This window comes from Eublepharis macularius, chromosome 2 (assembly GCF_028583425.1).
Source record: "Eublepharis macularius isolate TG4126 chromosome 2, MPM_Emac_v1.0, whole genome shotgun sequence".
Classification (NCBI taxonomy): Eukaryota; Metazoa; Chordata; class Lepidosauria; order Squamata; family Eublepharidae; genus Eublepharis; species Eublepharis macularius.
The window spans coordinates 169,171,294-169,196,706 of NC_072791.1; positions in this window are offsets into that span (position 1 = coordinate 169,171,294).

Consider the following 25,413-nt stretch of genomic DNA (forward strand, 5'->3'; position numbering starts at 1 on the left):
CCAAAGGCTACAAAGTGATACGGACCACTTAGATGAAACACTAAGTTTCAGACCAATGGCTTTCTAGGTCTTTTGAAATAAACTACCCACAACTATTTATCTGGCCATCTAAGCACTACCAAAAGTTTTCAGCGCCTCAACTCACTGCCTTCTCTATTCTGTTATTTGGGTGGCAAAAGAGAACCTTGTGGCAGAAAGAAATGATTTAAGTTTCTTTCCATGTATCGTGTAGAAGGAATACATGCTTCGCTTTTTGAGGATTATGATTTGTATTATGAAATGCTTATCAAGTGTGTATTTTTTTCCAAGATTAGTTTAGTTTTAATTAAGTAAACCTTTCTCAGGAGAAAGCTCCCCGACTATTCTTCATACCCAGAGGCAACCCCTACTTGTTGTTTTTAATTATTTTTCACTGTTACCCAAACTGCTTTGGGTTCTCCTGCCCAATTAAATCAAAGGCACAGGATCCTCGTACACAATATGTTTAATATTTAATTTTAATTAAATTAATTAAATTGTTTATTTAATTTTGTGGCACATTATTGTGCACCAAGTAATGCAAAATTTATGATAGAAAGAATTTGAAAGAGGGATGGTGATGGGGAGCAGAGAAAGCTTTCAAACAAGCTAATCATGGAAGTCAAAAGATCCCCCCCATGCCATTCCTGGGGAATAAGCAACCAGACAGAAAGAGATAACACAAATCAGAAGTTGTTTGGATAAAAGTAGGAAGGTGCACAGCATCTAGATGACGGGGGTTTGTTTTACTTGAGTTATCTTGCTCTGTGCTCTTGCAGCTATTACAGCAGTTTCAGTGGTGCTTCCTGAATTAAACAAGTAATCAAGACAGCATTACTAAAACAACAAGCTTTATTTCCACACTGGATGGGAATGTGGGGAAGAAATAGTCCAGCATTACTGTTTACATGCAGCAGAGCTGCTTTTGGCCATTTTCTACAATTTTTCATTCCCTTTCAACTGATTTTGCCTCTACATTGGAATTAATAAAAGAGAGCTTGGCCTCAGATTGGACTTTTGGTGCTGTACATTTATTTTCTTATCATGTCCAATTTGTGGTGTTTTTTTTTTAAATGCACCCAATGAGAGAAGAAAGCAAGCAAACAAAGAAATCTATAATGTCCAGTCTAAATGATGAATTCTATGATAATGCTTGTAGGGAAAACATATTTTTGGATGAGTGGGATTGCCCTCTAATAAGTGAGTTTTTCATCTTTCATTTTAGTTATTGCATCATAAATTTCCAGAGTTTGGTTTCACGCCTGCATCACAGTATATGGAATGGCATGGTGATATGAACATATAATAACAAATTACTGCTCACTTCAGAATCTTTAGGGATGTGTATTTATATATATATATATGACAGGAGGTTTCACATAGAATTAGTCTCTGATTTTGCAGGAAGCAATTCAAATGTATTACAAATATGTCCGTTTGCCAATTATATTTTTAATAATTTGGATGGAGGAAGTTGTTGAAATTCAGTAGTTAAAATGAGGTAAGATATACATATACTTGCATTCAAGCATTGGCACATATCTGTGAATAGAATGACAGCAAGCAACGTGTAAGACTAACAGAGACAACCTTCTCTGGATTCAGAGTGTTGAGTCGGAATCTTGCCAGCAAAAGATGGCAGAGCTACTCTCCTGCAATGTGCTACGTAACACACACACATTTCTCCAGGGATTTCCAAATTTGTTTCACCATTCGCTCTCTGAGGCCCAGTTCCTGATATCTTTCTTTCCTATTCACTGTATACTGCATTGTTCAACTCTTTACTCTCTTCTTGGATTACAAAAACTTCATATGTTTATACACCGTACTGGAATCTCTGCTGCTTATACAAGTGCAACGGAGTATCATGGCTTTAATCCTACACATGCTTCCATGGGTTAAACCTTATTAATCTCCATGGAACATACACACACTGTCTATCCCATGTTCCCTGTTGTTCTTGTTATTGCTAAATAGGGTTAATTTTGACTCACACATATATATGATCAGTGCTGGAAACAGACAGTGTAATCCAGTTGCAACTAGGAAACTTGGACCCAATTCTATAGATGCTTATGTATTGTCCCTGTGGAAGTTTTATGGAAATGAGGTTATTTAGCAGGAGTGGATTATTGGGAGATACTTCTTTACTGAACAAAATTGCAGCATACATAACAATTGCAGTTACTATTATATGTGCAAAATAATAGCATGTGTTGTTTTCCCTCTCCCAGATGCCCATTTTCTAGACTTAATTGTTAAGAATTGATAGAGAAATCCAGCCCATTATTTATTTCTAGCATCATGACAGTAAGGCAAAAATAAATATATATATATCTCCACATGGATTATTCATATTATAATGAACAACTTCTCATTCCTAAGGGAAAAATTGCTAAAACCCAACATCTTTTAAATATTATAGATATTCATAGGACACTAGTTTTGTTTCAACAGATTAAATATTATCATAAAAACAGCTGATGGTGCATTAAATTAAAAATCTGATTGGGGTAGACTTTGCTGAAGGATTTTCAAGACTAATATAATTACCCGTTGTAGCTAAAACATTAGTTTTAAATCAGTAGCTCTTCTCAGAAAGGTGCCCCCCCCCCCAATAATTAATATGAGGACAATTTGGTATCAAGGAAGATTAGCTGTTGTAGAATGGGAAGGTCTTAATATTGTGGGAATGATGATTGAAAATGTTATTTAAATACAGCATATTTTGTATGTCATCTATATTTATGATATTGGTCAATATAAATTTGGCATTGGTTGGTGTATATTTACAAACTACATCATAAGTGAACAAGGCACACTATATGCAGTCAAATATGGGTACATCGTGGGGAGGGGGGAATGAAAATTCATGTAAAATCCACACTCCATTTGCAATGGTCAGAGATAAAAGAGAAAAAAATGGAATCGGATTTGTAACTGAAGTTATAATAAATTGAATATTTATGTGAAAATATACCTTGATGTTTCACATTCATGCAATGGAACACAGAGAACATTTAGTTCATTTCCTCACCTTCTTTAAAGAGAAAAAAATGCCACAGTTTATAAGACTGTTAAGAGGAGATATGTATGAATGGAGGAGGCTTATCTGTCCCCTTGATTCTTGACAAACAGTTCTCATTTCATTTGCGTGTTATGTCCCCTTTAAATTCTTAAGGGGGAAGGCTTCTGTAGGACCTGAGCTGTTCTGCCTGGCAGAATAAGTCAATTGGAAGGTTTTACTCAGGGCCTCTGTCTAACTTGTAAGAGTATTCTAGTTAAGCCTACTGTATTTATTTTCCTCATGGTACCTGGCAGGGTTGCAGTGATCCTGGGCAGCTGTAAATGGAGAAACGTGCCATCTGCGTGGTACTTAACTTGCATGAAGGTTTATCATAATTTATAGGCCAAGAAGATCTTGGCTTTGAGAATAGGAGTTTTAATTGGTGAGAACCAAAAGGCACTCTGGAAAGTGAAGGACCAGAAAAGCTTGGGCAGGCTGGGGCGTCATGTGGCCATTCAAGCAAATGTAGTTGGAGGGATGGCAATGGGGTAGCGGGGTCTATGTTTGGTTTTTAGCCAGCATTGTATTGTCCACAGGGGGAAAAGAAGCCACAAAACAGGACCCTATGATCTGTGGATGCAAGGATGGTGGCTATTTCCAACCATCCCTTCAGTGCAGCAGTGCTTTCTTATCCCAAGAATGTTTATTCCCACACCACATCCATATGATGTAATAGCCACATAGGTCAAGAAGGGGTGAAATCACTCTTTCCCCACTCTGCCTTCAGTGGAGCTGTACAGATGTAAGAGACAGAAGAGGGAGTCTTTAAAAAAAAAAAGAGGGGGTATGAAGGAATAGGGAAGAAGAAGTAAATAGGTCCTGAACAACTAGCCAGATGATCACCACTGGTAAAGTGGTAAAGCTACATAGCTCCCATCAGAATGATGCAAAAAAAATGTACCTGCTGAATATGAGAACTTCACTGCCTGTAAAGGTATAGAAATAGTGAATTCCTGAATATGCACTTATATCAAAATAAATACATGCTTGTTCTTCATTCATGAAGGCATGCATGTTTTGGACACACTTTCTATTTTCGTGAAGCAGAAAAGTTCTACACTTGGAAGGATCTTCCATCTGTGGATAGCATTACTGGATCAGGGACTCCAGGCACAGGCTGGATGCAGATATGCACATCTGGAAGTGCAGTTGCATTTGTGATACATATTTGGAAATGAGGCATCAACACTGGCCTCTATTTGTGCAACATTGCAATGTAGCTGGGAAGAAGCATCCACAGCCACCATCTTGGGCCAGAAGATCTTTGATCTGATTGATATTTTTGACAGTGCTGTGCCCTGTTTTACAGTGTTCTTATTACATCTTCTGTAACTTTGTGATACCCTGACCTGGATAGCCCAGGCAAGCTTGACCTTGCCAGATCTCAGAAGCTAAGCAGGGTTTGTCTTGGTTAGTAATCGGGTGGGAGACCTTCAATGAAGACGAGGGTTGCAGAGGCAGGCCATGGCAAACCACTTCTGTTAGTCTCTTGCCATGAAAACTCCATCAGGGGTTGCCGTAAGTTCAGCTATGACTTGACAGCACTCTCTCAAAAATTTTATGATGCTTTTAATAAAAGCATTTGATTTGTTTTAAACATCATTTTTAAATTATTGTTGTTTATATATGTTGTGAGCCTCATTGGGAACTCTATATAGGATCAAAAGGCAACAGAGAAAGAAAGTACATTTATATATATAGTAGAGTTTGGCTGCATCTCAATAGGGGCCATAATTTTGATGTTCTGCTTAATGAGATTGACTCAGAGATAGGAGGATTTAAGATGAGTCACATCACAGTCTTTAGAACGTAGTTTATAATTTCTTTGAAAGTGTCTATGATTGTTTTTATGTATTTCATGTATGTAAACTCCATGAATTAAAATCCATTCTTTTGAGAAATCACAAATGTGTCACATCATTGTAAGGGCATAACATTTCCATTAAACATGTTTATTTCTTGACTCATTCTATAGATTGAAGACAAGATAAAACAGCTACAGTTCTGGAATCTCAGACTGAAGAACAATTATTAGGTGAAATGCAAAACCACACCCCCTCTCCCTTTTGGTCCACCCCCACCGCCCCGCAAGAAATTCTTCCTTATGTAAGGACTAGTTTGTCTCTGGCCCACTTGTGATCTGGAACCAACTGCATCCCTATGTTATGGCAGATAAAGATGAAGATTCTGCAAACGGTGGCAAAAGAAGACTAGTACTACAGACCTTAACAAAAACCACCCCAAAATATCAGAGAAAGCAAAAAGAAGTGCCCTCCCTTCTGGTCTCAGTTGACAGCTTCTACATGCCAATTTTCCAGGTCCCTAAAATGATAGTATTGATGAAAAGAAGCAGGGCATTATGAGAGTGTACATTTGTATGTGATAGTATGTGTATTTCATAAACTGAGCTAGTTGTGATGCTGAAATAACACAGTGGAGATATCATAAGACATAGCACAAGCCCCATCTCCTCTTCATGGAAAAGGTCTCAGCATAAATGTCCAGTTGTGAGGATTTCTCTCCTGCCTCAGCCCTGAGCATGAGAATGTGTGTGTGTCGGGGGGGGGGTAGACTGCCCCTGGCGCCACCAAAGAGGGGGCACCAGGTGCAGCTGCCAGCCACTGGGAGCGTGCAGGCAGCAGCATGTGGGGCTGGGAGACCACCTGCACCATTCACCTGCCCCGCAGGACAGGGGGCGGCCAGCTTGCTGCACGCCCCCTGTCCTGCGGGGCAGCTGAATGGCAGCATGGGGGGCTGGGAGGCCACCCATGCCATTCACCTGCCCCACAGGACGGGGTGACCTGGGCAGGCGAGTGGCATGGGTGGCTTCCTAGCCCCCCGTGCTGCCTCCGCCAACTCCGTGGCATGCCAGGGCAGCCGCAGAACTGTGCAGGTGGCACGCTTCTCCCTGTATGATGACATCATGAAAGTGACATCATCATGCAGCGCTGGGATTGCGTGCACACTGCGTGCATGTGCAAGGAACCGGACTTGGGTTGCTCTGGGTGCTGGCAACCCTAGATCCAGCCCTGGTGTGTGTGTAATTTTATGTCCAGTTGAGTACATATAAACATGTGGTCTTGGATGTGGTTCACTGGTCAAGCAGCCCACAAGACACAAAGTTCCTTATCTTGGTACTAAATCCTTGCAAAATGTGATGGTTTTTAACTGGAAAATTTGATATTATATGGCTCTGGAAGCCTGTGTATCTTGACACTACCTTTCCCAAACCTAAGCAGGTATCGGTGGACATTGTTCTCACTAGACCACATAGCCCAAGCAGGAAAGTAACATCAAATAGGGCAGCAGAAGTGAACAAAGATCTGTATATTCTATCCATGGACATAATCAATCAAGAATTCTCCTGCACAAATTCCTCCAATAGAATAGCAGCTACATCTTGCATCTCATGCCAATGAATGAAAAGGAAATCTGGACTGATGGCCTCTGGCACTAAAATATCCATCACCACCTCTGGGCCCAGGAGGACTAATGACTCCTTGTCTTCCTGCATTCACCTCAGAACAAGGCTTGGAAAATGATGGTGTTTATATTAGGGATGCTACAAATTTTGTGATGAATATGTTTGCTAGGCAAGCATACCATGTTCATCAGCTATGATTGCCCATCAGTTGAATATCCAAATGTTTACCTGTCTGCTGCACCCCCCTCTAAGCACCATTTATTCAGGCAAGTAACTGATAATATAATAATAACAACGATTTATATACCGCCATTCAGGACAACTTAATGCCCACTCAGAGCAGTTTTAAAAAATTGGTATTATCCTCACAACAATCACCCTGTGAAGTGGGTGGGGCTGAGAGAGCTCCAAGAAGCTGTGACTGACTCAAGGTCACAAGAGGAAGGCTTCAAGAGGAAGAGTGGGGAATTAAACCCGGTTCTCCAGATTAAAGTCCTGCTGCTCTTGTGTATAAAAGAAAAAATATCTATTTTATATAATATGTCATGTATACTGCTTTTTCTCCAACTATACATGTGTGTTTCTCTCCCCTGCCACCTGCTGTTTATATTCTGAGACAAAGTGGGTTGCACTTGGAATTAAATCCTGGGGTTTTTTTTGGTATTTCTTAACCTGGGAAGCAGCCACGGATCCCAGTGGATGGAGGTTTCAGTTGTGGATGGGGTTTCATTCTGCTGTGATTCAATCACACTTCACTTGAACGCATGAAGCTTCCTTATATTGAATCAGGCTATTCTTCCATCAAGGTCAGAATTGTCTACTCAGACTGGCAGTGGTTTTCCAGGGTCTCAGGCAGAAATCTTTCATATCACCAAATACCTGGTTCTTTTAATTGGAGATGCTGAGGATTGAACCTGGAATTTTTTGCATGTAAAGCAGATACTTATCACTGTAGCATAGCCTCTCCCTTACTGTATTCACTGATCTGAATGTTGTATATTCTCTTCATACACAAGCCTGATCATAATAAATATGCTGTTACTTACTTGCACTGCTTTATGTGGGTAGAGAGCCAACATGGTGTAGGTGTGGACTAGTTTGAATCCCACTCTGCTGTGAAAGCTTGCTAGGTGATCAAGGATCAGTTAATCTTTCTCTCTAAGACTACCTCACAGAGTGGTTGTTGTGAGGATAAGCTGGAGCGGGGAGAATGATGTTATGCAGGGCTGGTGTAATACTAGCAACCGGCAGTCCTAGCCAGAAAGTCTATGAGTACACAATTGTACAATGATGATTACAGATTGTTTTTTAAAAAGACAAAATCTAGGATAATGATGGAAATAAAACCTACAATTCTATGAACAGATCAATTACTCAGGAAGGATAACCCAATGACAATAGACAGGGCTTTTTTCTGGGAAAAGAGGTGGTGGAACTCAGTGGGTTGCCCTCGGAGAAAATGGTCACATGGCTGGTGGCCCCGCCCCCTGATCTCCAGACAGAGGGGAGTTTAGATGGCCCTCTGCGCCACTTGGCAGCGCAGAGGGCAATCTAAACTCCCCCCTGTCTGGAGATCAGGGGGCAGGGCCACCAGCCATGTGACCATTTTCAAGAGGTTCCGGAACTCCGTTCCACCACGTTCCTGCTGAAAAAAAGCCTTGACAATAGATAATATTTCTCATCAGGGCTTTTTTTCTGGGAAAAGAGGTGGTAGAACTCAGTGGGTTGCAGCACATGGGGCAACTCCCAACAGGAGGTGGTGTCCCTTGCACCACATGCGTGCGAGTTAAGCGCGTGCATGGTCCTGGGTCCATGCAAAGACATTACCCCTGGGAGTGCGCCCATGAGGGGAGGGAGTTTATATCGCCCTCTGTGCTGCTGGCGATCTAAACTCTCCTGTTGCTCTAGTGGACTGGCGCCAGTCAGCTGGAGCAAGGTTTTTTTAAAAAAAGTTTAAATTGCCCTCCATGCCAGTCATGAGTGGTGCAGAGGGTGATCTAAACTCTCCCCCTTGCTCTAGCTGACTGGCGGACTGGCGGACTGGAGCAAGGGGGAAATTAAAGTTTAAATCACCCTCCCGCCACTCCCCCCCCCCATTGCTGGAGCAAGGTGGTTCCCTCACCCTGTGCAAAAGGGAATTCCCTCGTCCCACTGGCATTGAGTGAAGTGGGCTTTTTTTCAGGGAACTTTGTCTGGAGATCAGGGGGCAGGGCCACCAGCAACGTGACCATTTTTAAGAGGTGCTGGAACTCCGTTCCACCACGTTCCAGCTGAAAAAAAGCCCAAGGGAGGCTGAAAGGAGAAGATAACTAGAAACCATTTCACAGTGTAGTTCACTTACAGTGTAACCTTTCATGTACATGAATAAAAATATCAAGCCTTCCTATCTTATATTCACTGTGGTTGGCACCCAAAAAGATTTTCCTTACACCTCCCAGAGCTGTTAAAGTTCCTTCTACTTATCATTAACTCTCCATGTGGTCAGAAAAGCTGTTTTTGAAAAGGGATCATCTAGAGTGGCCTCAGACACAGTGAAAAGAGGCTGCAGATGGAAAAGAAAATTGTAGAAGGCTCAATGCATGCAGGAAGAAGCTTAAGTGTATGCAAAGGACTCTTTCCATTCCTCCCCATGAATCACCATGATCTATTCCTCGCCTTTTTTCAGACCCTCACACTCATTTTCTTTCTCCTATGCTTTCCTTTCTGAGTGCTTTTGAAGTTCTTACAGATCATGCCTATCAGGGTTTGTCCTTTAATTTGTTCTTATGTTTGTGGCAAGTTGGTCAAGTTATTGCTTTAAATGCTATATGACTATGGCAAGCAGAAAAGAGAGTATCACGGAAGAATGGCTATTGCCAGTTTCCCATTTTTGGCATTATGAAACAGATTATTGTCCATACCCATTAAGATTTTATCTTCAACTTAATATCTCACCATTCCTAAGAGCCAATGCTGGACATTTGATAACTTACTCATAGATTTTCATCCTACTCTTCCTACAAGCAGCACAGGTCAGTGTGCATGACCATCTCCCTAGTTTTATCTCTGTGAAATAGATCTGACTGAGAGACAGTGACCAGCCCAAGGCCATGTAATGTTAAAAAAATCAGAAGCTTATTATATGGTCAACTAAACTTTCAGTAATGCCATCTTAATAGCAGAGTAGGAATTGACCATAGGCCTTACTGGTCATAGTCAGATATTCTAACTAGAGTGCCACATTGGCTTCTGGGCTACTCACTGAAAAGGATAATCTGGAAACAACTATTGCGGCCTATTGCTAAGGGTTTCGAGGAGGGTAGCGGCGCGGGAAGAAATACCCCAGACAAGGCGCGTGGAGGAAACTGGCCAAATTTTATTGACAAGAACAGCAAACATAAAGCAAACAGGAGCATTGGCAGTCATGAGGATCGGATCCCACAAAACATCGGCTGACCCGCCTGCCAGCCGATGACCCCTCCCCCCTCAGGCCCGTGCTGAGGGGGAGCCTCCAGGAGTGGCATTCAGCGGGGAGATCATCTGGGTGTACACCCCTGCATGACCCCCCCTGCCACCTGGGAGTGAGTCCGCCCTGACAGCCCCCGAGCTGGGCATGTACCTCCGTCCTCACTCCCAAGATCCCGTAAGGGGATCCCCTTCCCGGGGACCAGGGCGAGCCCTGATCCCCGCTAAGAGATCCGATCCCATGACCCCCGCCACCAGAGCCCCCCGCGGGGCTCCCGCCAACGCTCCTACAACTTCAATCACTCCAACAAGCCATCCCTCAGGTCCTGCAGCCATAAGTCGTGCCCCCAGGAAGAGAGGTGAACCCCATCTGGGCGGAAAAGCGCCTCCTGCCGGAAAGAAATGTCCAGGTGTTTGACGGGCAAGCCCTGTGCTGCCGAGATGTAGCGCACCATGGCCCGGGCCACCCTCTGGCGCACCCCATCAACTTTGTCCGGGTGCCGGGCATGGCGCCAAACTCGCCTCTGCAGCAAGTCCGACCAGATGAAGAAAGTCCCGGGAAACAGCCCCCGCAGGTAGTCCAGGTCCCTGCACATTGCCCGCTGCAGCTCCGGGCCTTCCCGCCGTCCCAGATCGTTCTCGCCCAGCTGGATGATCACCGCATCAGGCGGGCCCAGGCGGCAGGCCTGGTGAGTCAAGGTGGGGACCAGCGCGTCCCACAGCATGCCACGGGAACCGATCCAGCGGATCTCGATGAAGTCGTCCAGTCCCAGGTGCACTCCCCAACCGGACGACACTGCGTACCTCCCGGCCCAGTGGACGATGCTGTGACCACATATCCACACCTTCTTCCGATGACCTGCAGGCGGGAGGAATACAAAACAAGGTCAGCAAGTAAGAACCCGTGAGGGGCGGACGTAGGAGAGGAAGGCCCTGGACCGCCAGCGGCCGAGGCGCTGGATGACCGTGTCGGGGAGGCCCAGGCCTGCCGCCACCGTGGCGGCCCCGATTCGAAAGGAGTGAGAGGCGAAATCACCCGGGGGGAGGCCGGCGGCCTGGAACCCAGCTCGCAGGATGGAGACGAACTGGTAGCGAGTGAGTGGGGAGCCATCACGGTGGGCCAGGAAGGGGCCGGGTGTGGTGGGGCGAATGGCCATGTAGGCTCACACGGCCGCGACAGGGCATAGAGCCTGGCCGGGAAGGGCCCGAAGGCGCACAGTGGCCCCCCGGCCCTTCTGATCTGTCTTTGAACTCCGCAACGCGATGGAGACGGTGTGCCTGGACGCGGAGACATCGCCGAGTGCGATGGCCCTCCCCGCAGAGTCCCAGCGGGAACCGGCCACCAGCTCGCTAACCCGGAAGGCCCCAAAAAAGGCCAGCCCGAAGGCAGTCCGGAAAAGCTGTGCCTCGAAGGTGGACCAGCATAGGCTCGGGATCACCTCGAAAATTGCCCCCAGGGTGGCCAGGGTAATGGGTCTCCGCCGGTCCGGTGGGCGAGGGGAAAGCCGCCCCCACCCCTCTATGGCCCGGCGTGCCTCGAAGCAGTCACAAGGATCCGGAAGCCCTTCCGCCCTGCTAAAGAAGGAAATGCCAGCCAGGGCCGCCCGCATGGTCCTGGGCGCGAGACCCAGGCCCCGCATGTGTGCTAGGTACTGCAGCACCGCTGTGCGTGAGGCCGGCCATGGATCCCCGGCGCCGAGGCCTGCCGCGAAGGCCCGGAAGCGCGTCACCGCCTTGCTGTAGGCTCGCCGGGTAGATGGTGCCACAGAATGAAGGATCCCCTCCATCACGGAGCTTCACCAATCGTCCACAGGGCTGCTGGGAATGGGTCGGGTGTGCGACTGGCCTCAGGAGCCAAGGCAAAGAACCTCTCCATCTGGAAGCGAGATAGTGCATCCGCGATGCCGTTATCCAACCCTGCTACGTGGCGGGCAGAAAAGGATATGTTAAACGCAAGACAGCATAACACAAAACGGCGAACGAGACACATAACCCGCTCAGAGCGAGAAGACTGTTTGTTGATAACCTGCACCGTGGCCTGATTGTCGCACCAGAAGAGGATGCGCTTGTCCCTGAACTGCTCGCACCAAACGGTCACCGCCACCAGGATGGGGAAGAACTCGAGGAAGGTGAGGTCCCTCAAGATCCCTGTGCCGGCCCAGGAGGGGGGCCACCGCTGGGCGCACCACCTGCCATTGAAGTAGACCCCAAAACCCAGGCTGCCGGAGGCGTCAGAGTGAACCTGCAGCCCGGGCCCCGGGGCTAAGGTGGTCTGCCAAAGCGAGACCCCGTTGTACCGTGACAAAAATTCTAGCCACACCCGCAGGTCCTCCTTGATACCTGCCGTTAAGCGAATGTGGTGGTGGGGCGCGGAGGCCCCCCTGCAGGCCCTGGAGAGGCGAGCGCAGAAGGCGCGGCCTGGCGAGACCACCCTGCAAGCGAAGTTTAAGTGGCCGATGATGGACTGCAGCTCGCGGAGCGTGCACTTCTCGCGGGCGAGGGCCGCCGAGATAATGTCTCGGAGCCGCCCCAGCTTGTCGTGGGGGAGGCGCGATACCCCGGCCATGGAGTCCAGCTCGATGCCGAGTTACGTGAGCCGGGTGGTGGGGCCCTCTGTTTTATCTTGAGCGAGGGGAACCCCCAGCTCGGCTGCAAGGGACTGAAAGGCCTGAAGCCGGGATTCACAGGTGTTGTCCCCAGGGGGCGCCATCACCAGGAAATCATCGAGATAATGGCTGATGTGCGGGGACCCCATGCGGCCCTTGGCCTCCCATTCCAAGAAGGTACTGAACATTTCGAAGGCGGCGCATGCCACAGAACACCCCATGGGCATGGCCCGATCCACGAACCATTCCCCGTTGAATTTGAACCCCAACAGGCAGAAGTCAAGCGGGTGGACCGGCAGAAGTCTAAAAGCGGACTCCACGTCGCATTTGGCCATCAGGGCCCCTGGACCGCAGGACCGCACGAGGCGGACTGCCTGGTCAAAGGACGCGTACTTGACGGAGCACAGCTCCCGGGGGATGTGGTCATTGACGGACGACCCGCGGGGGTACGAGAGATGGTGGATTAACCTGTACTCGCCTGGGGCCTTCTTGGGTACCAGGCCCAGGGGGGAGACCCTTAAATTGGGAATGGGAGGAGAGGGAAAGGGGCCCGCCACCCGGCCTAGTGCAACCTCCTTGGCTATCTTGTGCGCCACCACCTCTGGCATCTCCCTTGCTGACTTCAGATTGCCAGAGGTGGTGGGCACCCGCGGCCCGGTAAAGGGAATCCGGAAACCCTTAGTGAAACCTTCCAACAGAAAGGCCGCTGCGAGCCTGTTGGGGTACTGGGCCAGCAGGGGGCGGAGAGCAGGTACCCGAACTGGGGAGCGGGCGAGGGTGAGCTCTTGGCAGGCAGGACTATTTCCCGCCGGTGGCGGTTGAGGCAGCGTTGGAGCCGGTCCCCCCATCCTTGTGCATCCCGCCGCTGGTGGACCAGCCCCCCCGAAAGGGGGCAGAGGGCTGGGGGCCCCGGGGGCATGATTGGCGAGGATGGGAGCCCCCGCAAGTGTCGCAGATATGCTCGTAACGGCACTTGGGCCGCTGGCACTTGCCCTGGTTGAATTCCCAGCACAACCCCCGCGGTTTCTCCCTCCTGCCTGGCCAGCGCCCCGCCCGGGCACCGTCGCCCTTGCCCCGCATGTGGGGACCCACCAGGAGGAGCCACAACTTTTGACTGATGAGGTCCCAGCGCGCATGGGGGCTGTGAGAGGCCCTCTTGCGAAAGGCCTCGTCGTAGTCCATTGCTGCCCCTTCCCCCGCCAGTGCCCTTGCCCTAAGGACATTGCTTAAGTGGTTGGAGAGGTGCCAACCCCGTTCTGGGTAGGCAATCTGGACCACCCCCATATATACGGTGAAACCCTCGAGCCAATTCCCAAAGGTGCGATCTGCAGACTCCTTTTTGCCCCCTTTTTTGTCCCTCCTGGAGGAGGGGGGGCACTCCTGCCGTCCTCTGCCTCGGGTTTAAGGAGGCTAAAAAGATCCACATAATATCACTCCAGGATTCTCTCCCAAACTTTGCGCGCCAGGTGGATGCCCGGGGGGTCCTCGTCGTCCCTGGGGTCCGCTGGGAGGGGAGGGGCCTCCCCAGGGTCTGAGTCCCACACCCCCCCAGGATCCCTCTGTTTGGACTGCACCGCCCTGCGCCGCCGGGCCCACCCGGGGATGCCTGGGATAGAGGCCCCCTCCCCCCAGTATTCTTCCCCATGGGCCCTGTCCTCCGAAGAGGAAGACTCACCTGAGGATCCATCGCTGCTTGTGTCCTCCCGCCTCCTACGCCGCCGCGCTTTCTTGTGTGAAGTTCTCCTGCGCTTGGAGGCAGGCCGCCTCTCCCCGCTGGAGCTGCTGGAGTCCGAGGACTGTGGCTCCCGGTGTCCTCTGGATGCTCTGGATCCCCTCTTCTGGGCACGGGACAGCCTGGGGACCTCGACAGGCTCTGAGGGAGTTGAACCCCCCCCCCGGGCCCGGAGTTCCCCAGGCGGTCTACCCGGGTGCTTAGCTCCTCCAGCGCCCTGGCAAAGCTTTGCAGGGAGTTTGGGGAGGGGTCCCGGCTGTAGCCCGGCTGTTGCCGGGTGGCCCCTCCCCCGCAAGATATGGTCTGGCCCCCTTTTTTGCTCTTCTCCCCCTCCTTCCCCCCGTGCGTGGCGCTGGGGGTGCCTTGGCTGTCTTACCCTTGCCTTCCACCGAGGGCTGTCCCTTTGCCCTGGCGTGCTTGGGTTGCCTGGCCTTTTGCGCCTGTGGCGGCCCTCCATTTGGGTGCTGCCCCACCCCAGGCCCCTTAGAGGCCCCTGCCGCGGGCCTCCGCCTGGCCCGTGTGGAGGAGCCCGAGGGATCCATGGCTGCAGCCTTGGCCCACCTGGCCTCCTTTGCTGGGGCCATGCCTGCCAGCCGCTTGCGTGTGTGTGTGTGTGTGTGTGTGTGTGTAAGAGTGGGGGAGGGGGGGGCTCCTCCGCTGCTGCCCGACGCTCGGCCCTGGTGCCGTCTTCGCAGCGTCGGGGAGAGGGCTCAGCTCAACCCTCGTCCCCGAACGCAGCGCTCCCACCCGACACGTGCAAGCACGGGCCGGGGAGCTGGTCTTCTCGCTTCTCGCTGGTCTTCTGGCTTCACGCTCCCACCCGGCTGCCTTGTCCGAGCCGGGGAGCTGGGCTGCGAGCAGGAACGCGAGGGGGAAGGCTCAGCTAGACCTTTCCCTCAGCGTGCTGCTCCTGTCGCTGCCGAACCGGGATGACGGGGGGCGGGGTTGGAGGCCGGAATTTATGCCGGCCTGCCGGACCTGAGGGAAAACTGCTCTTCCCAGGTCCGGCAGAGGCCCCGCCCCCCGCAGCCGGCCGGGCAGCCCCAGGATTGGCCGCCCGCCGTTTAAACCCATTGGCTGCCGGCCGGCCCAGGGCATGCTGGGCCGGCCAGCAGAGCCGTGGCCGAGCCGTCCCTCCTCTTCCTCCCCGCGGCCGCAAACTACACGCCTGGTAAGTCAGGCGTTCGCGCTTTCCTTTAAAAAAAAATCACAGATAACAGCAATTAGTTCAGATCCTTTGGCAATGGCAGTTTCAGAGATTTACATTGAGAGGAACTCAGAAGGTGATCCACACATTTGAGATAGATAACTGAAGTTTCTACTGGGCTTCAAAAAATTTAGTAGACATTGGCCAGACTTAAGTGAAACATCCACAAAGGAACACCTTATCACTGATTCAGGACAGTCTGTCTAGCCCCATAGTGCCGACAGTTCTCCATGTACTGTTCCCAGAGATTTCAGCTAACAGAGATTTCTAGGGGTTGAAATTGAGAACTTCTATATAAAAATTATGAGCTCTATTAATTAATTATAATCCTGTCCAATCTATTCAGCAGGGAAATAGATCCAGCATTAGTTGATGAATGATTATATAAGGCTTCACCTCATATCTTATTGTAAACTTCTGAGCATGCATGAAATTTCAAAGACAAACCTATAGAAACATGCTTAACAGTGCAATCCTCAGAAGAGTTACTTACTCCAGTCTAAGCACCTTGATTTCAATGGGTTTAAATGGGAGTAACTCTTCTTAGAGAATGCCACTTAATTCTCCACTCATCATCATAGTCTTCTTAGATTTTGGGATTCATATCAGTCAGCTATAACTAAATCTATTTGCATTTGTTCAATGGATTTGGTGAAAATATGGTAACTTTTTGACTAGCAAAGTTTAAAAAATGGGCAATATGTCATGAATTTCACTGCGTAGTACTATGCCCCAATGAAATAATTATACAATACAAGGATTCTGATGAATTTAACTGATAGGTAAGCATGTCTATTTATTAGTGTATCAGCTCAAGTGAATATCACAGTAATAGTTGTAGCTCTAGCTGTAATAATATTGAAGGCTTCTGTATATACTTTACAAATCATTGTTAGGTGGAATAGGCAAGAAATATTTAATCAATATGAAGAGATTCTTTCTATGGTGTCTATATTTTTTGAGTAAAGTACTGTGTTGTTTTGTCTTGCAAACTGTGGGCCATCCTCTTCCAGTCCTGCAAAGTGATAGGGTTAGAACAAGAGCTTAGTTATTCTTCTATTAACAAAATATGTCAAATTCAAGATTTATTTGAAAGCTCGTTAATTTTGCATTTATAAGCAATGTTGTGTACATGTTCTAAATAACATTGCTGAGTGAACGGGCAGATGATTGAATTGTTCTGCTGAATGCTGTGACCAACACCTGTACACACAAATATCAATTCAGGTTGACCACATGACATAACACTGTAATTCAGTGGGAAAGGAATCAGAACAAAAAGTTAAAACACATCATGGATGTATTCTGAATGGAGTCCAAACACAGTCCAAAGACACGTTCCAGGATTTTAAAAAGCTGATAATCAATGCCATTAAATACATCTTTTTTTAAAGCTTGTGTTGAAACTTAGGTCTTCATCAGTTACAGAGTTTTGGGAATCTGCCTTCTAATTAACAAAGTAGTTAATCATTAACATTTTTAAAAATGGAAATCTTGACATCTGTCTCCTTTTAACTATTGAAGAATGCATGGATAACTTAGAATTTAATAAACAAATGCTATTGCTCATTTGTAGATGTTAAGACATCTTTCAGATTTCTTTTTCAGACCTTACCAGATGAAGACCAAAATATTTTTTAAAAAGTAACAAGTATTGTTATTGTTATTAATTGCAGCCATATAGGCTATGTATGAGGCTGGTTCCGGGCAATGAATACATAACACATAGGTTTTGGATGAAAATAGGCCACAACTTTATTGATTACAGCCATTGGAGCATTGGCGTGGCATGGGGCACGATCCATGGCATCGAACAACCTACCTGCCATCCAATGGCACACGTTCTCCAGCTGCAAGCTGGGAACACCAGGATGGCAGGAGATGTGTAACCTCAGCAGCTCCTGCCACCCAGGGTGAAGCCTGGAACAGCCAGACTTACATGATCTGGCTTCCTCTTCAGGGAACCTCAAAAGGATTTGGTGAGCCATCCAGTCTGCAGAACTCACCCCAGTGGATCTGGCCCAGTGCTCCAAAATTGCCAAGTTGTGACAGACATCCCCAGCAGCAGTTGGGAGGGAGGGAGGCCATCTGTCAACTTTCTCCACAGCTGAAGAATGGCAGCAAAGACCATGAGGGGATGGTGTGATGTCACTTCCCTCCCACGCTCCTGCCCACTCCTTCCCCCAGCCCCCAGCTCAGTTGCAGATGTGCAGCCTGCCCTTTGCCCAGCCTCACCTCCCTGCCACAATGTAGCCTGCAGGTAAGTCTATGAGCCACTTACAATACGAGTTTCACTGATCCTTTATCCAATTCCTCTCCTATTTCTTAGGTTACTGCAGTGTTCTCCTGTATCTCTGTTAACTTTGTTAAGTATTTGCATCATTAGAGGGATAGAAAGAAATCATAAATATTTGCTGCTCACATAACATGAGCAATGTAAAATGGTATGAAACAATACCAAAGGAAATAAAACCATATGAAACAATATTGGTTTGATCGATCCTTTGTACAGGTTCATTAATGGTCTGTTATTGTGTCAAATGTTCCTCTGTATCACAAAGGAATTTGCAACCACAGGCAAAAAAGCAGTTGGACACACAAGTTTTTGTCTTCTAAGATAAAATTCATATACATTTGTTGCTAGTTAAATACATTTAATTATAAACATTTTGGGCACAATCCTGGCAAAGTTAAGTACTTCTTTGTCCTCTGTACTGAAGCATGTTGAGAGCAATAGAACAATGAAACATAAAGTGCTCAATTTTTGTTTGGATTGTAAGCTTTCTATAGACAAGCATGATTTGCTTGTGAAAATCTTCAGCATGAAGCTTGGAGAACAGGAGGCTAAAAATACTTGACTCAGATTTATCTGGCTGCAGTCCAGGAAACCTGAGCCTGTATGAAGAAAGCTTGAAGAAAAGTGCACATGTAGACCATTTGTGTTCAGTCCTGGGTCTTATACGCATTGGCTGTTTCCACACATCCTGGTATAGTGCTATACTCACAGAATGAGGGCATCTTCCAGGCACGATTTCTGATGTCATTGTGCCACGATGCCATTCTCAAGGCGCAATGATGTCAGAAATCACACCTGGAAGACGCCATTCCGTGAGTATAGCACCATGCAGGGACGTGTGGAAATGGCCTTATTTGAGTGAATAGTTTATGCAGTGAAGAATTGGTGGGTGCCCTTCTCTTTCACTACATACTTTGATTACCAAAAAGGTATGCTGGGAAACCTGGGGCCAGCATGGACAATAGCCATGTAGGATGGGGACTGCAATAAGGTGAATTGGGCAAGCGTCACAAAAAAGTTGGCATGAGACAGATTTTCCATGTATAGGCCCCTATTAAACAGCCAACAACATGGTTGGTTGTTTAATTATTAAAACCATTTTTTTCTTCCATGCTTTCTTATATTTGGCCAAAGTTGAATACTACCAGACAAAATGTATGAATTTACATATTTATAACCACTTTTCTACCCAATGGGAATCCAAAGCTTCTAACGTTGTTCTCCACTCTTCCATTTTATCCTTGAAACAACCCTGTGAAGTAGGTTAGGTTAGAAGAGATAGTGATTGGCCCAAGGTAATTCATTAAGCTAGCAAACCAAGGTCAAATCAAGGTCTTCCAGTCAGACTCTAGTCTAACTGCTACATTATGGCTTCCTCATATTTCCCATGTGGTTAGATTGGGTTATCTGGACTAGTAATATGTGGTCAGTGACACTGAGTGGGCCAGTTATTTCATGGCTAAGGGCATCTTTGAAGAACGTGGGAAGGATTTAGTCTCTCTTTTGATTTCATAAGGGGGCACATGGGGTCTACATGTGCATAATGGAGGCACCTTTCAACTTCACCCCCCCCTCCATCAAAATGCATTTGAGAAAATAACACATCTAGTGAATGTAAGTTATGGTGGATATACAGAAGGAATTTATTTTAACCTCCCATAGAAGTATTTATATTTGCAAACAAAGATGGTAAATGAGTTAGCAACTAAGGATGCAGCAAGAGCAGCCATGAAACATTAGAAATCCAGCCATGATATTCTGTACTGTAGCATCCATTTCTCATGTAGTAGGCTACATGTTTTCTGATACCCAATTTGGGAAACTCTTTCCCCAGCTTGGTTCATCGTCAGGATAAGTGTCTGAAAAAGACCAGTTTTCAGGGTTTTCACAATTAGTATAAAATTTCATGGGAAGACACCAATTTATTAGTCTTCTTTTGTGTATCTTGATTTATTGCTCAACCCCTCATCTGACTGAACCACAACCAAAGTTATAGTGAAGTCCTAAACTGAGTTACACCTGTTTGAGCCCATTAATTTCAGTGGACTTAGAAGTATGTAACTCTGCTTAGGATTGTGCTGTTAGGGGGCGAGCTCTTTTCTATAGGCTTTTTAAAATTCCAACATCTCTCTTAAACCCTTGAAAACACAATGTGTTCCCTATTCCGTTCTTTTTCTTTGATCTGCTTTGTGTGAGAGAAAAAATTACCACTGTCATTTGGATTACCTTATTTTTAGGTTCATCTTGGGAGCTGATTATTGTAAAGTGTAAAGTTTGAGAGATTCTACTCCATCCATAAAAATGAGTAGTAGGGGCACTAGTACTCAGTAGTGTTCAGTTGCTTCAGAGATATCAAACACTAGTTGAGACATATTTGTATTGTGCTACAATCTCTTCAGAAAAGCCTAGAATAAAGTCTTCACATTCTTGAGACTCACGGAGCTGACCGATGAAGTTCTGGATGAGGAAAGAGAGTCAGATATAAATCCCTACCATACTTGTTTACTTGATAGTTCTTGAATAAGTTCCTCTTGTCATTTGGAATGGATGCTATGTCTTGGCTGGAGCCGAAGATCAGCTGTTCTGGGATCATTCTATTAAAACAATAATTTCATATAAAATCTGTAAAAATAATTAAAAGGGACCTCAGAAGACCTCTGAGAGATGAGGTGTGCAGTTTTGATTAACTAATTGCCTAAGGAACATGAAAAGGATCCCAAGGCTGCCACAAAGACTAAATATTAAGGAGGGGAAAGGGCTCGCAAATTAGGCCTAAATGCCTTATAAAGAAATAGCAGATCAATAAGCAGTGCGTTTCAGCATGAAAATCTACAGGAGAAATACTATACTTTTAAAAAAGCAAACAATGCCAACACAAATATAAACAGGAATCTAGTGACACCTTAAATTTAATTCTTGAATAGGCTTTTGAGGACTAGATTTCATTTCTTCAGATACAGTGAAATTTTGTCAGTTTTTATGGTGCAGCTGGACTCCTGTTTTTTTTGCTGCAATAGACCAACACAACTACCTCTCTAGAATTAATACCAAAACAGATTATCTGGACTGACAACATCTTGGATGCTATACCATATTTGTACAGTTTTCCTGCCACTGCTGGCAATATGACTACTGATTCTGTCCAATCTTTGCCTTTATATTGGGGCCACAGGTTTAGGCTGTTGGACTGAAACATTTGTACATATATTAAATATCTCACTAGCCTGAAATACTTAAACATTCATAGTTTTGAAATGCAGCATATTCTGATTACTCAGGAGTTATGTCCCTATTTTTTAACTTTTAAAGTTAGAGATCATGTGCACAAACACAAGACTAAACCAAATCAAGCAGTTATTTTTCGAATTATAAGCACGCTTTTAATTAAGTCTTAAAAGCAAAGAGCATGATGAATATTTCTTCACTTTTCTCCTAAGAAGACCATATATGGATGGCCATTTGTATATTTGTAAATGATTATTATAGGTAAAATTATATATAATTTTATACTTTATATACAAGAGAAAGCTGAGTTGGATTTTCCTCAATGGCCTGTTGCCATTGAGTTTATTCTGTCCTTGTGATCTCCCCTGCCCTGATTTTTGATTTAGATGCTTCCTAAAATTGTGGCCCAGTGATTGGTCAGTACTAGGCCCTAGACTAAGAAAATAACAGAGCAAAAATTTCCTACTGTGCCTTATTAAAGAATGTTTCAAACAAAGACTTTCAGTTGCTATTTGCTTCTTGTTACTCATCTTTGCAAACTCCTGTTTTTCAAAGCTTGGCCTGATACGTTAGCAGCCTTAGCAGCCTGTGGGTTTCTAAAAATGGCCAGAATAGAAATTCATGCAAACCAATGTAATTTGCTCAGACATAGATAACAGCCAAAAGCAGAAGACATCTTAAAAAAGAGATCGAGTGCTGGAAATGACACGAGATTATTATGTCCATCCCTGCCCATCTTCTTGGTGAACACATGTGGACCAATGCAGCTTTTTGGGCAGATGCAAGAAATAATCACTTCTGTTTTATATATAGATATATACGAATGAGATGCCCTTTGCAACAATTAAAAATAAATGTTTTTTTCTTTAATTATTTGTTGAAGTTCAGTCTGCAAAGATTCCAATATCACTGTTGCCTTAGGCAAACAGACATTGTACACCAGGAAGTATATTTTGTAAACAATTTCTCACTGCAATGGAAAATGCTAAAATATTAATTTGGTCATAATTGGCAGAGAAGCAATTAAAAACACTATCAAGCGGACTTTGTCCCTTCTACTCTTCTTTTTTCCCTTTCATTTATCCACCATGTAGAAAGTGAATGTAAAACAATAGATCCCTGAGCTGCCCGGAATTCTAAGCTGAACTTGCCTTAAAGCTACAATATGGATTTAATTTATATGCAAATGTAAGCAATAAAAAAGGCAGACACTGTCAAAATTATAGTATTTTTTAGAAGATGCTGCTAAACGGGCACGTAAGGCGGAATTGTGATTTCGGTGTAGGAGCTAATTATTATCGGTCACAGTGTTACCTTTTTCGTTTAATCTCCTCTCTCTCTTAACAAAGTGTAAATTACTTTCTTAAGAAGAAGGGGAGAGAGGAAGGAAACTAGAATATTAGGGATGAGTGGCTGAAAACAGTCAGAAAGATCTCATGTGAGCTTCAACATCAGGACAATTTCACAGTCTCGCTTTGTGACTGGGGTGTCCTGAGCTGACCAGCACCATGCAAGGCTGATCAAAGACCCATCGGAAACATCAAGTAAAGCTAAATGGGGCTAAAGTATGCTAATAGAGAAGCTAGATGTACTTTAATCCTGTTATAATACAAGGTAACTCAGAGGCAGCAAAGGGCCTTGTTGCCTCCCCCCCAACAGTGCTTCCAAGACCCCTGCAAATCCTGAATAGAAGTTGCTTCCTATTCTCTCTCTCTCTTTTTGCTGCTTGGGTATGGCTTTCTCAGAGGCACACATAGCCCCTCCTTCTCCGTTTACTAAGTGTCAACAGTCGGGTGAGCAAGCCTTCTCAGCTCCTTAGATCAGTACCCTGTGACCTTCCACATTTAAGCACAGACCATTAGGCTAAGCTTTCCAGCTGTTGCCTGAATTATGAGAGATTTTTTTCATAGGAGGACAGAGCTTAGTGGAACACTAGGCAACAGTTTTATATTATGTCCTCCATTACCACCCAACTTGCAAGGGTGATCATCATGCGACGAGGACAACAGCGCTTTCTTTCTGTACTCTCCTTACACTTGAGGAGCAACCCAGAAGTAAACTTTTTGAAGGGGCTAAAATGTGTCCTTGTCTGCTGTTGTTATCGTTGTGCACTCTGGGTAGAATCCTGATCTTCCTTTTTTTCAGAAAGGCTGAAAAAAAAATCCCAGCAGGATTTAATTGTACAGCACTGTAAATAGCTTTCCTCCTCCCCCCTTCCTGAATTCAGTTTCCTTCCTTTCTTCAGTTTACAACTTTTGCCTGAAGCTTCCTGAACAAGAGAGAAAGAGAGACAGAGACAGAGTGTGTGTGAGAAAAAACATGTATAGTTAATTATAGTTCTGTCTAAGAAATGATATGTTTGGGTGGGGTGGCCCAAAATACTGCATGTGAGCCCCAGATGATAAAAAAAAAAAATCTGATGTAATTTCCAAGCCAGCCAACTGCCTCAGCAACCGTATCAGAAGATTAAAAAACAAAGGTCTCATTGAAGCATTACCTCCCACTACGCAGCTGAAAATCTTATGGTTGGAGTAAATGATCCTAAATATCATTCTCTTAAGCACAAATTACATACTGGATATATAGAGTTGTAATGGTGTCTTTCCAAAGGCAGCTTTGCTTGTGTGAGAACACCAGTGTAACTAAGGGGGGTGGGGGGTGGAATATCATTGCCTCGATTGCATGGGTGGGGAGGAATTTAGCCTTCCACACAACAATGTTTTGTTCATATTAAATGCCTTTTTTCATATTAAATGACTTTCCCCCAACCCCTTCATACCCTTCCATCCCAGGGGAAGCCATGAGTCTCAAATGTCATAAATCCACCATCCCGTTGATCCTTAGGAAATTATATGTTCTCCCAGCCTAGGGAACTATTACATCTCCAAGCCTCACCTTCTCTATATCCAGTCTTTTAGGTCTGCTGGGGGGTGGGATGAATTAATGGGAGAAAGGTGCTCCCCAATAGGCCTTGGTAAATGTAGAATTATCATTCATTTACATAGGCTGCAGATCCTTAACAGAGTACATGCCCTTTTAAGGCCAGCTAAGCAGTAAAAATAGTCATATAAAGCTTAATGATCAGCATTTATTCTGGTCCCCAAAATGATCAATAAAATGCTAAGTTAACAATGAAAGTGCAAGGAAGTCTATGAATGTGGTTGTGCTCACTGTTACTTGAAAAGGCGTAGAATAACCGCTGTATTGTCTCCGGGCAGAAATGAGGAAAAGACAGCAAGCACAATACTGAGTTCCAAAAAAGGGGGTCTGAATGTGAAATTTAATTCTATGAGCCATTTGGCTTCCCCAGTGAGCTCCACTCAAGGGGTGCAAAACAACAACCCCAAAGAGAGAGGCAAATAAAAAGCCTTCTGATACAAGCTCAGATTTTCCTAGCTCTTTCCACATACGATAGACTGTGCTGTAAATCTTGTGCTGAGAAGGAATTCCAATGGAAATTCATGGCGACTGCAGAGTAAGGTAAAAATAATAGAGAGAGAGTTTACAGAATGTATTGCCTGTGTCACAGTGCAATCCTAAACACACTCTTCTAAGCCTCACTCTGCTTACGCCGCCATGGCCAGGAACATAATCATTTCTGTATGCATGGGTGAATCTCAGACTCTTTTTGCATGTTTCGGACGCCATAGAAATAGAATAGAGGTACATAATGCTTGTTATATATGTCAGAGATAAATCTGAGATAAAATCTTGAATTGTAAATTTTATAGACCCCCACTGCTTATTTTGCATTCCACAGAAATACACTCCCTGATTAAATTAATTTCAGAATAGTGTTTTAGGATGATCAGTTACTTTGTAATTACTTTGTAATTCAGAATGTTTGCTAAGGCTTTCTTCACATTTTCTCCTATTTTTTGGTGGCCAAATACTTTGCAAAAAATTGTTGTAGCTGTCTCTGCCCACTAACAAGCTTAGAGAGTTGCCATTCAGTGTAACTGAAAACTTTGCACAACAGCGGATTTGTTTTTAGCATTTAGAGATGGTTTTGGTTTACAGAAGAGTCCTTTGCACACTGGCAAAAATACTCAGTATTTCTTAAGAAGATAACAAAGTATATATATGCCTAATCTCAATGAAGTTTTCTACTTGTCTCCAATAGCAATTTAAAATGAACAATTAATAAAATTCAGGAAACAAGCCCAAGCAAACCAAAACAACATACATTTTACTTTCATGTTTCTTAGATGATGGACATGCAAGATCCAGTAAGCCTATTTTACACAAATATATACAAGAAATGAATCAAATCCTCCCTAAAAAGTATGTTAATTGATGCTATATTGAATGATGCTATATTGCTGTGCAAAGAGTAATCTATAAGAGGTTGCATGAAATGTTCAATATTAGTTTAACAAACATTTAGTTTATGT